This window comes from Ambystoma mexicanum, chromosome 7p (assembly GCF_040938575.1).
Source record: "Ambystoma mexicanum isolate Mex_15411 chromosome 7p, UKY_AmexF1_1, whole genome shotgun sequence".
In the NCBI taxonomy this organism is placed as follows: Eukaryota; Metazoa; Chordata; class Amphibia; order Caudata; family Ambystomatidae; genus Ambystoma; species Ambystoma mexicanum.
The window spans coordinates 225,465,367-225,478,009 of NC_090939.1; the positions used below are offsets into that span (position 1 = coordinate 225,465,367).

The 12,643-nt window shown below is 49.1% G+C and overlaps 1 protein-coding gene across 14 annotated transcripts in view; it reads left to right on the top strand.

Annotated features, from left to right (window-relative positions):
* Positions 1–12,643, top strand: part of HLCS (holocarboxylase synthetase) — a 1,696,783-nt gene that overhangs the window by 1,609,311 nt on the left and 74,829 nt on the right. The gene's annotated exons all lie outside the window — the stretch shown is intronic.

The window sequence follows — 12,643 nt, forward strand, 5'->3', positions numbered from 1 at the left end:
AGGTTCCAAAAACCTAGGTAACTTGAGCCTGCGCCTTTTTATATGTTGTGCAGTGTAACTGTCTGCTCGTGAAAACCTGGAATGACTTGGTGGCCCCCAACCGGCTCTGAAAAGTACAAAGGCTCCTGGCAGCATTTCATCTGGATAGATCCTGCACCTTAATCTCAGTCGCAGCAGTTAAAGTTGGCCCGAGTTATGTTTGTTTAAGGGAGCTGTGTCAGCTGCTGTGTGGGGATCCGCTAAGCTTCGTACGTTTTAGGATGAAAATATACTTGCTATTTTTAAAAGCATGCTGAACACTCAGTGTGGCTGTGAAAATCCACACGCCGGCTTTCCCTTTAATCTAAATTCAGTATAAGAGGCTCCCTTGGTGTGTAGGCACGAAAACAGACGCTGAAGCGGGATAATCACACCGACTTTTTCAGGGTAGCTTCGTTCACTATTGTTAGTGTTTTTTTAGAGGTCGTTTTTTGTAATTCTCGAGACACACTCATAACAGTTAGGGCATTCATTAATAGGGACCTTTGGTACAGCTGTGTCCCTCACCCTTTTCATGACACTTATGTGAGGTCTGTTGCGTGGGGATGGGACTGGAACCCTTTTTGTCCAGCGCAAAAAATGTTCCCTAATGAATTTGACTCAAAGCTGGGACCGTGCGACAACACGGTCGCACCCCAACAGCTGCTGCCCTGGCCTTTATCCGCCATTCTTTTTCTCCGTTCTGCGTGGAACTGCAAGCCTTCTGCAAAGCTTTAATTTGGTTTTTCGTCTTCCAGACCAGTAACACCGCTTCGGGTATCCGCTTCACCTAATTATTCCTGGAAAATAAGGGTTCTCCATCTGCAGCTGGCACCCTATTATCCACGCCCCCTGGCACCAAAAGCTGCCTCCGCTACTGGCAGCAGCAGGGAGTGCAAGGTTCTAACAGTAGACCCTCACTCTTTGTGGCTGGAGTGCTTGGGGCCAGAGCACCACTGGGGTCGGCGATTGTGTGGTAGCGTGCTTTCAGTGCATGCGTTCTCATCAACTCCAATGTTGGGAGGGGAATCCTGCCCCGGCCCGCCCTTCATCAGAGGCCCCCATGGTGGTTCTGGTATGTTCCACGCTGCTGGGGACAATATCAGACGTTCCCAGCTCGGGGGCTAAGACCAGGGTTGTCACAGAGGACCCCCTTTTAGAAGCAAAAACTGGTAATGGTCCCAAGGATCCCCACCAAGTAAAACACTCGGATTTCCCCTGATGTTCACCACAACGAGAATAAATTGGGAAAAGCAGCTGCTGAGCTTCACCACCACCGCAAGCCAGCTGGTACTAACACCAGTGACCTTGCTCCTGAGAGCTATGAGCCTTGTGCCAGCACTTTTCCAGAGGACACGACTTTTCTAAAAGCATATTGTTATCCTCGCAGCTCAGGTCGCCATTAAGCCCTGTCTTAAACGGTGCCCCTGGAATGTATATTTTCCTGCAGAAAATTGTGGACAGGGCACAAGTGTGAAACCTACACCTGCCATACTCTTACGTCCCGTCCCCTTTCCTCCATACTGCATGGGGCGCCCCTTCCAAGGGACGGGAGATGGAACCTTTTTCACCAGAAAAACCTTCACCTTTAAATTTTGAGGCGCAGGGGTGTGGCCCTGGGAGCATGCACTGCCTTGACTCCGCCCTCCAGCGCCACACCCCAGTCCCCTTTTCCGCGTCGACGGGAATGGGACAAATTCATCAGCCCTCTTGGGTTTGGCTTCAGGCATGTAATTCTATGCGCGGATACTTTTATCTTTTTTGTCTTTTATCATACGGTCCTCAGACGTCACGCTCCCCCGGCGCATGCCGACTTCCACAGGGTTCAGCAGGTGTCCATCCTACGACAGGCTCTTTCCAACTTCCGACCCCACGCCCTTTGCCTACGTTGCCTTGGTCCAGGCCACGGTCTGCAACCCTGTACAGCGTGCACCGCCCTATCTTCGAGGTCTCTGAAGAACAGACTAGTCAGGTGGAGGGAGCTTTTCCAGAAATTACCTCCTGAGGACCTGAAGGACATCATCAAACATTGATCCAGGCCCAAGGTAGGGCCTCTATTATCCATGCACCCCGCAAGGGAGACTCCTTCCATAGGACTCGCCTGTGCGGTAGGGACCGCCAAGGTTCTACTACCAGCACCTGCACCGAGGCCTCCCCGGCTACCGACCTATGGGTCGAGGGATTCCCGGATTCTCCCGGTGTCAGTGTTGAGCGATCGGAAGGTTCTGGTACCGAGTCTTCATCCGAGGGGAACGCCCTTGTACCGGCAATATGTTAGAGGGGGCACCTAAACACAACTCTACCGGCCGATGGTGTTACGCCTACTAGGCCTCGGCCTGAGGAGCAGGGTAGGCCTCATGATCCACATTCAAGTCCTGGAGGAGGCGTGGCCCAGCGAGCTGAGCAACACAATGCAGACACGTGGAAGGCAGCTCAACAAGATGGCCGCCGTGCCAGACATCAGCACCCGTCCACCGCTGCACCAGAAATGGGAATTCGGCAAAGAACGAGTGTCAAGTTGGGACTGGTGTCAACCAGGTACGTGGCCTACAGCCGGTTCCCGCTACGTCCGTATGCGCAGGGTATGCAGAGCCTTCAGCACCCACCCGCTACCCAGTGTATATCCCCTACAACTCCTCCAGCCTGTGAGGACAGGTTCTTTTAGAGGTTCCTCGGACTCAAGTACCCTCGGATGAGGTTGATCCTCAGGCATGCCATCAGGGAGGTGCTCCCGCCAGCGCTCCCGGCCCCGGCCTGCCTGTACCACCTTCTCCGGCCCCCCAACTTATTCCTCAGGCAGTTCCATACCAGCCCCTGCCACAGTCTCTGGCTCCGGTCCCAGCAGCCCAGCCTCCGGTTCCCGCCACTCCTCCACCAGTGCAGGATCCTAGACACCCCCAGGCGGACACGTCCGATGAGGAGGACCCCGATACACCCTCATCAGCCAAGGCCTTCCATGAACGTCTTGCAGGGCTGGCGCAGTACCTGGGCCTTTCTCAACCCAAGGTTGAGCAACCAGCAGAGGGGGTCCTCGCAGACTCACATGATGCCCCGCTGCTAAAAAGGGAATTCCACTGCAGACCGATGTAGTCTCCCTGGCCAAGAAGGGTTGGCTCAATCCCCACTCTGCCCAGCTGGTCAATCTACACCTGGACGCTAAGTACAGGCAGATGGAGGGGGATACACTCTTGCTATCAGTCCATCCTCAGCCTCACTCCTCATTGATCGATGCTGCATCACTATACGTCAAGCCTCAGTCGTCCTCGGACTCCTCCTCTGTGGCACTACTAGGCAAGGAGGATAAGATCTTGGAGGCGTATGGGAAGAAGCTGTATTCCAACGCGTCCTTGCATCTTCGTCAGGCCAACGCCAATGCCATGCTGGCGGCCGCTAACCAAAGATTATGGTGGGAAATTGCGGACTTCCTCCTGGAACTCCCTACGCAGAGCCAATCACGTTTCAAGGCGGTGGCACAGGATCTCATGGAGTCCACCGCGGCCCACATTGACAACTCTGGCCGTGCCATCTGTATCACCACGGACATGAGGAGGACAGCCTGGCTCAGTGCAACAAAATTTAACTCGGATGTCCAGGAACGCATATTAGACCTGCCGTTCGAGTGGGGTGACCTCTTCAACTCCACCACGGACGAGGAGCTAGGCAAAAAGAAAAACAGCTCACAAACAGCCAAGCCTTTATCCATACTGACTAAGACCACGCCCAAATCGTACACCCAGTCACTGCAGCGCTCCGAAAAGGGCCGTACATACGGAGGGTTCCGTGGCTTCCAAGAACGGAGGTCCAGGCCGCTGGACCACTCGCCGACTCCACATAGGCGCAAGCAACAAAAAGGCGGTGGGTGGACTAGGAGCTTTTCCAGTCTCCCTCCTCCGCAACAGGCTCTGAGGGGAAGAAGGCATGACACACCCCTTCGGGTTCACATGTCTTCGATGGGGGGCAGGCTTGCTCTCCATGCACATTTCTGGCACCAGATTTTCGCGGACCCTTGGATCCTTTCCGAAGTATCCACAGGGTACCTCCTCCCCTCAAGTTGGGACAGCAACTCTTCTGGCAGAGATCCGATTGCTCGTAGAGAAGCCAGGCTGTGGAGGAAGTCCCAGCCTCCCAGCGAGGCTTGGGCTTTTACTCCAGGATATTTGCCATTCAGAAGAAGAACCAGGCGGGCCTGAGAGTTGTGCTGGACCTTTCCACCCTCAACCTCTCCTTACGTCTACAAAATTTCACGATGGTTACGCCAGCTTTTATAGTGGAGACATTGTGCAAGGGAGACTGGATGTGCTTCCTGGATCTGAAGGACACGTACCGATATGGCAGCCCCATCGTTCTTTCCTACACGGTCCTTCCTTTTCGCCTGAACTCGCCCCCCAGGGGCTTTACCAGACTCTAGAATACTGTGGCTGCCCTCCTCAGGGCCCAGGGCATCCACTTCTACCCATACCTCGATGGAATAGGACGAAATTACTGAGGTGGAAAAGTCTGACCCCCCATTTATTCGCATATGTATATGTGGGTGGAGTAAAGTTAATAAAAATATATAGGTGTAAGGTGGGGGGATTTAGAGGGGCCTCCCCCCACATATGTATGCGAAAAATGGGTGGGGCGGGGAGTGAAAGAACTTTGTCTGCGACATCTCCGGAAGTGTTTCAACACTCTTCCCATGCTCTTATGAACACACTGCACGATCTGGGCTTTTCGCTCTATCTCAAGAAGTCGCAGGTGCACCCCACGCAGGCTCTGACATTCTTGGGCCTCATATGGGACACATGCTCCAAGAAGGTGTTTCCGTCGGAGAACAAGATCACAGCCATCAAGAGGGCCACGACTCACTTCCTCAGCAGAGAGGTGACATCTGCCTGGTAGTACCAGCATGTTATGTTATGTTAACGGCATTTATGTAAGCGCACATACACCCGCAGGCATCTTGGCGCTGAGCAAACAAAGGTGAAGCAGGAACTTGTAGGGCCACTAGAAAAGCAGAGTATTTAATCTGCGCCGAAAGTCCAGAAGGTCAGAGATATCTGGCAAAGCGATGGGAAGGCGATTCCATGCTTCAGCAGCGGCAACAGAGAAGGCACGGCCACCCCTACGGGCTAACCTGAACCGAGGAACGTCAGCCGGCGGGCGGTGAGAGATCGAAGGGTGCGAGTTGGTTGATAGGGAGTGAATTTGGTTTGTAAATATTCTGCCCCCTTTCCATGAAAGGCTCGGTGGACCATGCACATAGATTTGAACAGTATCCGTTGGACAACAGGAAGCCAATGAAGTTGTCTCAGTCTGGGTGTCATATGAGCACCAAAGGGAGGACGGATAATGGAGCGAGCGGCGGCATTCTGGAGTAGCTGCAAGCGCCCAATAAGATAACTGAGTTGGGCCAGGTATAATGAGTTGCAGTAGTCCAGAATGCTAAGGACCAGATCTCCAACTACAGGCGCCTGACTGGCCGTAGGAATGAAGGGAAGGACTTTCCGAAGGACCCTGAGTTTGAAATGGCCCGATTTACAAACTGCTCCCACCTGTTCATCCATGGTAAGGGTCGCTGAGAAACGTACTCCCAGATTCCTGACGGATAGATCTGGTATCGGGAGGGGACCTAATGAGGAGGGCCAGAAGTCGGCCGTCCAAAACAATTGTGAAGCAGCTGTACCCACATAAGATGATTAGTTTACTCTACTTACACCCAAAACCCTTTCAATTAGGAACCTCTGTTAGAATTTCCGGCACCACAAGTCCTGACAAAATGGACCGCGTGCTGTAATAAGTTTACAAAAAATATAATTTATTCAAAATATTTCAACTAAAAATTGAACATAAAACACTACCCTCACCTAACACAGTGCAACGTCTAACACTAGAAAAACAATTACTAAAACATAGGCCTCCATTTTTACATATACACAAGACACAGAAGATATCACATAACAAAACACAAAAAATCTCAATGTGTCATTAAAATAACAATCCCAACATGTTTCCGTTCTTCACAACCCCATTCGGGCAAACATTCTTCAGAGGATAATTTAAAACATCCACTATTCTCCTCAACACTGTGTTGAATGGGTAGTTTCAGGCACCATCAAAGGGAAAAAAAGACCACGGGGCCTTTATTTGGTGAACCTTCAATGCACGTCTCAAAATGAAAAATTTGGTAGTCTCTCGCGAATGAGAAACATATACTTCAGGAGGCGTCACAGTCCGCCGAGGTATCGCCACACCTCCACAACTGTAGAGATGGGTACTGCGGAAAGCAGTACAGCAATGAACGTCCCACAAGAAAAAACACATGGACCAAATCCACAAGATTGTATAGCTTATCACAATATCAGTCTGAAAATCAAGCTTACTCCGCCAACAATTTACAAGTCCACAACGGCAATGGAAAGCCGTTAGCCATCAATCCGTCAATTCCTGCAGGTGCGGAAAAACGCGGAATCCATGAGATTCAATCAGAAACAGTAAGTATCTTATGTAGATATTAAATAAGATGGGGGGAAAGTGCCGATCCCTGAGGGACACCACAGGATAGAAGGACCGGGGCAGAACAAAACGGAGGCAACAATACTGATTGCGAGCGACCGGTCAAGAAGGTTGTAAACCAATCCAGAACCTGGCCAGATATACCGGCTTCAAAGAGGCGGGAGATCAGAAGTGCGTGATCGACGGTGTCGAAAGCAGTCGACAGATCTAACAGCAGGACTGCTCCGACACCACCCTGATCAACAAGGCACATAAGGTCATCCATCACCGAGTTAAGTATAGATTCAGTGCCTCTACCCGGCCGAAAGCCTGATTGAAATACATCAAGGAACTGAGTGGATTCCAGAAAAGTAGAAAGCAGAGGGGATACCAATGCCTCCAAAACCTTCATCAGAAAAGGCAGGAGGGAAATCGGGCGATAATTGGCCAGCACTTCAAGATCCAAAGAGGGCTTCTTAAGCAAGGGGATTACCAATGCATGGTTTAGGGAATCAGGGATGGGTCCTGTGGTAAATGAATAATTGACAGCTGACGTAATATGATCAATCAGGTCAGTGGATATTTCTTGTAGAAGAGCCAGTGCTATTGCGTCTGTAGGAGATGCAGTTTTGAGTTTATGGATCACAGATAGGACTTCAATATTAGAAGAGGGGGAAGGTCGACCAATGGCCTTTAGTAGGAGGAGGCTTCACAAAAACTGGGCCAGCCAAAATGGCTGCAGCCTCAGTCTTAATATTGTCTCGAATAGTGGTTATTTTAGAGAGAAAGAAGGTAGAGATGGAATCGCAGAGCTCTTGTGAGGGAGGAACTATGTCTTGAGGTACTTTAGGTGTTGAAAGAGACTGTACCAAGTTGAATAGCGCCTTAGGTTTGTTGATGGCCTCTTCCACCGTATGGGCGAAATAAGCTTTTTTAGCATTGATCACTTCTTTGTGATAAGCGGCAAGTGTGTTACGATAACGGGTTTTGGAGTGTGGGGAGTAACTCCTGCGCCATTTTCTTTCTGTCGGCCTGCACTGGAGTTTGCTGTCCTTGAGTTTTTGCGAAAACCAAGGCTCTGGTGGACGACTGCGTTGTTGACATAGCTTATAGGGTGCGAAAGCATCTCCTGGGTCTCTTGGCAGTGGTCCTGTTAGCCGTCCCCCACACGAGACTCAGGATGAAGAGGATACAGCTGCACTTCGTGGCTGCACTTCGATGCCATGTGGCATCATGGAACCAGGAGCGGGGTTCTCAATCCAAGATGATCAACGTTCCCCCATCTCTCCACCCGGACCTCACATGGTGGTCCAAGGACTACAACCTATGGACGGGCAAGCCCTTCTGGTCTCCCACCCCACCGGTTACCATCACCACAGAATCGCTTGAGGGCTGGGGAGCCACCCTGGACAATCTCTCGGTCCACTGCACCTGGGCCCGACAGGAGCAGGAGTACCACCACATCAGTTGGTTGGAGCTGAACGCCATCTGGCTAGCGCTCAGAGCATTCCTTCCACTTCTCAAGGGCAAGGTTGTCCTCATCCAGACAGACAACTCGACCAGCATGTACTATGGCAACAAGCAGGGAGGCACCAGATCCCCTCCACTGTGCAGACTGGCAATCTGCATGTGGGAGTGGGCCCTGGAAAACGACATCTCCCTCACGGCAGTCCACCTTCCGGCGAAATCCAACCTGGAGGCGGACAGGCTCAGCAGGTTGGGAGAAGACAACTACGAGTGGCACTGCTAAACTACCTCGTTATTCAGGAGATCTTCAGCAGAGGAGGCCTTCCCCAGGCCACCAAATATAAGCTGCAGCATGAGGCATGCCATTTTGGACAGATGTCAATTGGCAGGCCTGGATGCACGCTACAAATTTCAACCCCAACATTCTTGAGAAGATCCTTTACCTACACTTTGGTGGGGTGGATCTTTACCCCTTACCCAACAATGATGAGTTTACATAAAAAAGACCTAGCCCAGCACTAGCCTAGCCCAGCACTCAAGCACCTACATCCCTGATCATACTCACCAATCTGTCAGCAAGATGATTTCTGGTCACTTTCTGAGTGGTGTCAAAAACTCCTGCCATGCTCCTTTAGGGACTTTCCACCTTTCAAGAAAAATCTTCATAGTGCTTCTCTTCACCCTGGGTGTCTGTGAATCGGGGGACATCCTCCTTGATCACTCCACAGAGCCTGGCTTTCATTGGCTCCAGAATGGACGCAAGTATATAGTGGAAGGCTCAAAGAGCACTCCAACTCCCAGAGACAGTTCAAGTGTTTCTATTGAACTTTTAGGTAGGGTTCTAGGGCCATCCCACTCTCGTCTAAAAGCACTAATCCCACCCTAATTGAGGAATCCTTACTTCCCAGGTTTAGTACATACAGAAAGTTTCTCTCTCTACTGTCTAGGTTCAGACTGCGCGGAGGGAAAACATAAAGCCCAATGTCTTACCTGTGAATTCCCTAAGGGACTTCCAAGACTGACCCTACACTATCAATGTTAGTTGACTTAAATGGAGTATAGAGTGTGCCTTTTCGGACACAATGCCAGAGTCAATCGTATTCTTATCACGCCCTGTGGGGTAGAAAGACAAACCCAGAGTGACAGAGATGGAGATGCCATGTAAGGCCCCTGTTGTGTGAATGAAGCTGGCAAATGTGGAGTTCCATTGAAGTATAAAAGCCAGTACAAAACATTGTTTTCCAATATAAGGCCTAGTGAATGAACACAAATGGGCCTATTGCAACTTCAGTAAAATACAAAGAGACAGAGTGCTGCAGATGCTGACTTCGTGTAAAATGGGAAAAGACACCTTTTTGCAGGTTCAAAACTGCTGCAGTACACATGTGAAAATATACTTTGAAAGGATAGGCAATGTGAAAAATACTGATCAGGTCATAGAAGGGAAATGAAACCTAAGATTTGGTGGGGGCTATCTGAAACTGAGGGACCCATGTGATGCCTTCCCATTGATTAACATTGGACCACCTTTTCTTTAATTAAAAGAGAATTGTATCCCCCAGTGAGGTCACCCCAGATTCAGATTAAAGGGGATAAAAAGCCAAATTGGCACCATGTAACCTAGAAGTTTGTGTGATGGATACAACTGGACTCATGAGAAAAAGTATGATTCTGGCCTTCCCATAATTCCGCCGTAATAGAAAGTTGGTGGGATGGTAGGTTATGGATTTCAATCAGGAAGGGGCAGATGTGTGACTATTTCGGCTCAGGAGTAAATCATAAAACGGTAGCTCCACCCAGGTAGGGGGTGACGAAATAAAATTTGTATTTTCCGACTCACCATAAAATATAGAATTCAAAAATATGTGCGTGCAGGAAATTATCTGAAGAATTAGGGTAGCTGCCACGTTGTAAGATCTTCAGAACCCAAAAGTTTAAAACTACCTGTCATTTTGAAATTATGTATTTATCCTCCTCCCTCAACTTCCATAACCCATACCTCCCAACTTCTGACCCGATCAGCAGCCAGTGGGCGTCTTGGTGTGAGCTGAAGGGAGAGAACTGGCCAATCCATAGCATGGGAAATATGATACTAATGGAGTGTCACCAGCCCTAGAAGAGCTCTCTTTTCTATCTGAGAGGGACTGACTCGCTGATCTTTCTTTGACTTTTCAACTCTTGGGACCTTTCTTTGGAATTTGGATTTTTCCCTATACTGTCCCACTCTATTACTGGAGGTATTCTGCTTCTTGACAGAGAACTAGCAGAGAGACAGGCGAGCTACCAAGGCCTTAAACATTGCGTGGGAGACTCAGACGGGGAATTCTAGAAGCTAGCTGGGCATGCCATTTGAGGGGCCAGAGGAAGTCTGGGTGCTGGGGACTACTCTTGACCGAAGCCTTTGACCAGATCTGTGCTGTCCTCAGAGGACGTCTGCTGTTTCCCTGGATGCATCATAACTAAGGCCTCCCATGTAAGTAGATATATCCTAAAGCTGTCAAAAGTGTGGGGTGGGGGGGATCTGCCAGCCTTAATCTCCATATCGCTTAGCGGGTAGGAGGGGGGTACTGGGGAGACCCTTGGCACATTATTAAATCCAATTCAAATTAATTCCATTATATAAAATCATCCTATCCATTTAAATTGAATTGTGTTGGGAGCTGCCTGCCTTAATCCTTTCCATTACATTTTGGGGATGGGGGAAGCTGTGTAGATCCTTAGTGCATTGAATTGAAGTTAAATCAATGAATTCCCATATAGAAAATCACTGGACGAGTGTTATTAGAGTTTGAAAATAACAAAGTTCATGTCCAGCGTGTTAGAGCCGGTATAGACCATAAAGTACTTGCGTGACTCTCTTTCTGGAACACCTGTCTTTTAAGTAACCCTAAAACGCTGCTGTTCAAGTGAATGTAGAGGGTTCAAAACAAAATGTCACATTTATTTACTTGCATCCCAAACTATTTTCCCAAAACCATGCATTTCGTGCAAATAAAAAGCCCAAAACGATTTTCCCATTGAGTTCCTTTCTTGACTTTGCCTTTCAAATAGAAAACTCAAAATGATTTTGCTACTGTATTCCCGGTCCCTGTACATTGCCTTCTGATCAAAGGGGTCATATCTAATTGATGCCTGGAGGGTGGTGGTTGCTGGGAGAAAGGAGCATTGTGCCACACAAGCAATTACTGTGTGTTGTGTTTGTTTCCTATTGGTTAATGTGCAAGAAATTTGATGAAAATTGTGACTGCCAACTTCAATATTTTACCGGTGTCATATCACAACTGAAGGTCCTTTAAACCTGTGTTAGTCAATTGGTGCAAGAAATTTGAATTTGTGATATTGTGTAGTGCCACAGCATTGGTGGTTGATGTTCTGGTTGCTAGTCTTCTTTGTCAAACCTTAAATAAATACATATTCTTGTTATACACAGGCCTGGTTCCTAGCTCATTGGTGGTACGGGGTGGTGCGAGACGGATTGGAGGCCTCACTAAAGTTGAACCTATATAAGCGCTTTGGGTGCACGCCACCTTGTTTGGGGGGGGTGCGGAACTCTCTGAGTTGAGTGACTGCCCGATTAATTGTGAGAGCCCATGTACTCCTCTCCCTTTCTCTGCCTGATGTTCTCCTCTCACTACTCTCCTGCTGCCAACTCCACCCACCTTTGCTCCTTCTATTCTATGCATGTTCCGCCTCTGTCCCTCTGATCACACCCACTCTTACCGCTTGCCTTCACCCTTCAGTGTTACTTCCCCCCTCCTCCTCTCTACTACACATGTCTTCTCATTCTCCACACTAATACTCCTACAGCTACTCCACATACCTTCTACTCTGTCACACACCTTTCACTCCCTCACACACACTTCACAATCACTCCTTACTGTCCCTCTAATATTCTCACTTTCTAGTCTTTCATACACACTTACAACACAGTACTACTTGCACTCACTAACCAATACTTCACTTCTTTTAAAAATCGCCTCCACACTCCAATTTAACGTCCTTCCTTCTGCTGGTCTCTTGGCCTCCTCCTCTGACCTCACCCGAACAAACCACAACTTCCTGCTTACTGTGTTGTCCCCCTTTCCATCCTCTGACTGGTTCTCTGTCCCTTCCTCAATCGGAAGAGGGGTCACAATTACAGAAAGTTTCAAAGATCACGTTAAGCCCTGCCCATTTTCTCTGTGCAGTGCCGCCATGGTTCCAACAATGGCACCCTGCTGCAAAGTTCATGTTCGTTTCAGTTCATCTTAGGGGACCCCTATGGCTTGGTTCCCCTAGAGATAAGTGCAGTTCTGTTGCTGCTCTCATTTAGGTTCCTGGTGGTCTAGTGAACCCACAGCAGTTTTGTTTCCATGCAAAACAAGGCTGGGGAGTGGTACAAAGTATTTGAAGTAGCTGCTTAGGAGGCTGAGCTCCTCTTTTGTTTTTTAATCATATTGTTGCCATCATTTGCATGTTTACTCCTTAACTGACTGTGCTTAACTTTTAGGCTCATGGCCTCAAGATGAGATCTACTATTGGCCTGATTACTAAAGAAGCACCAGGGATGGAGTTTGGTGCCCACACGTCTTCCCGGCATCTACTCCAAAGGAAATATTTCCATCAGAGTTACCAACAGTATAATAGTTCCGGAGCAGCTCTTGGACTGCCCTCTTCCAATTCAACCAACTAGCCATGGTGGCTT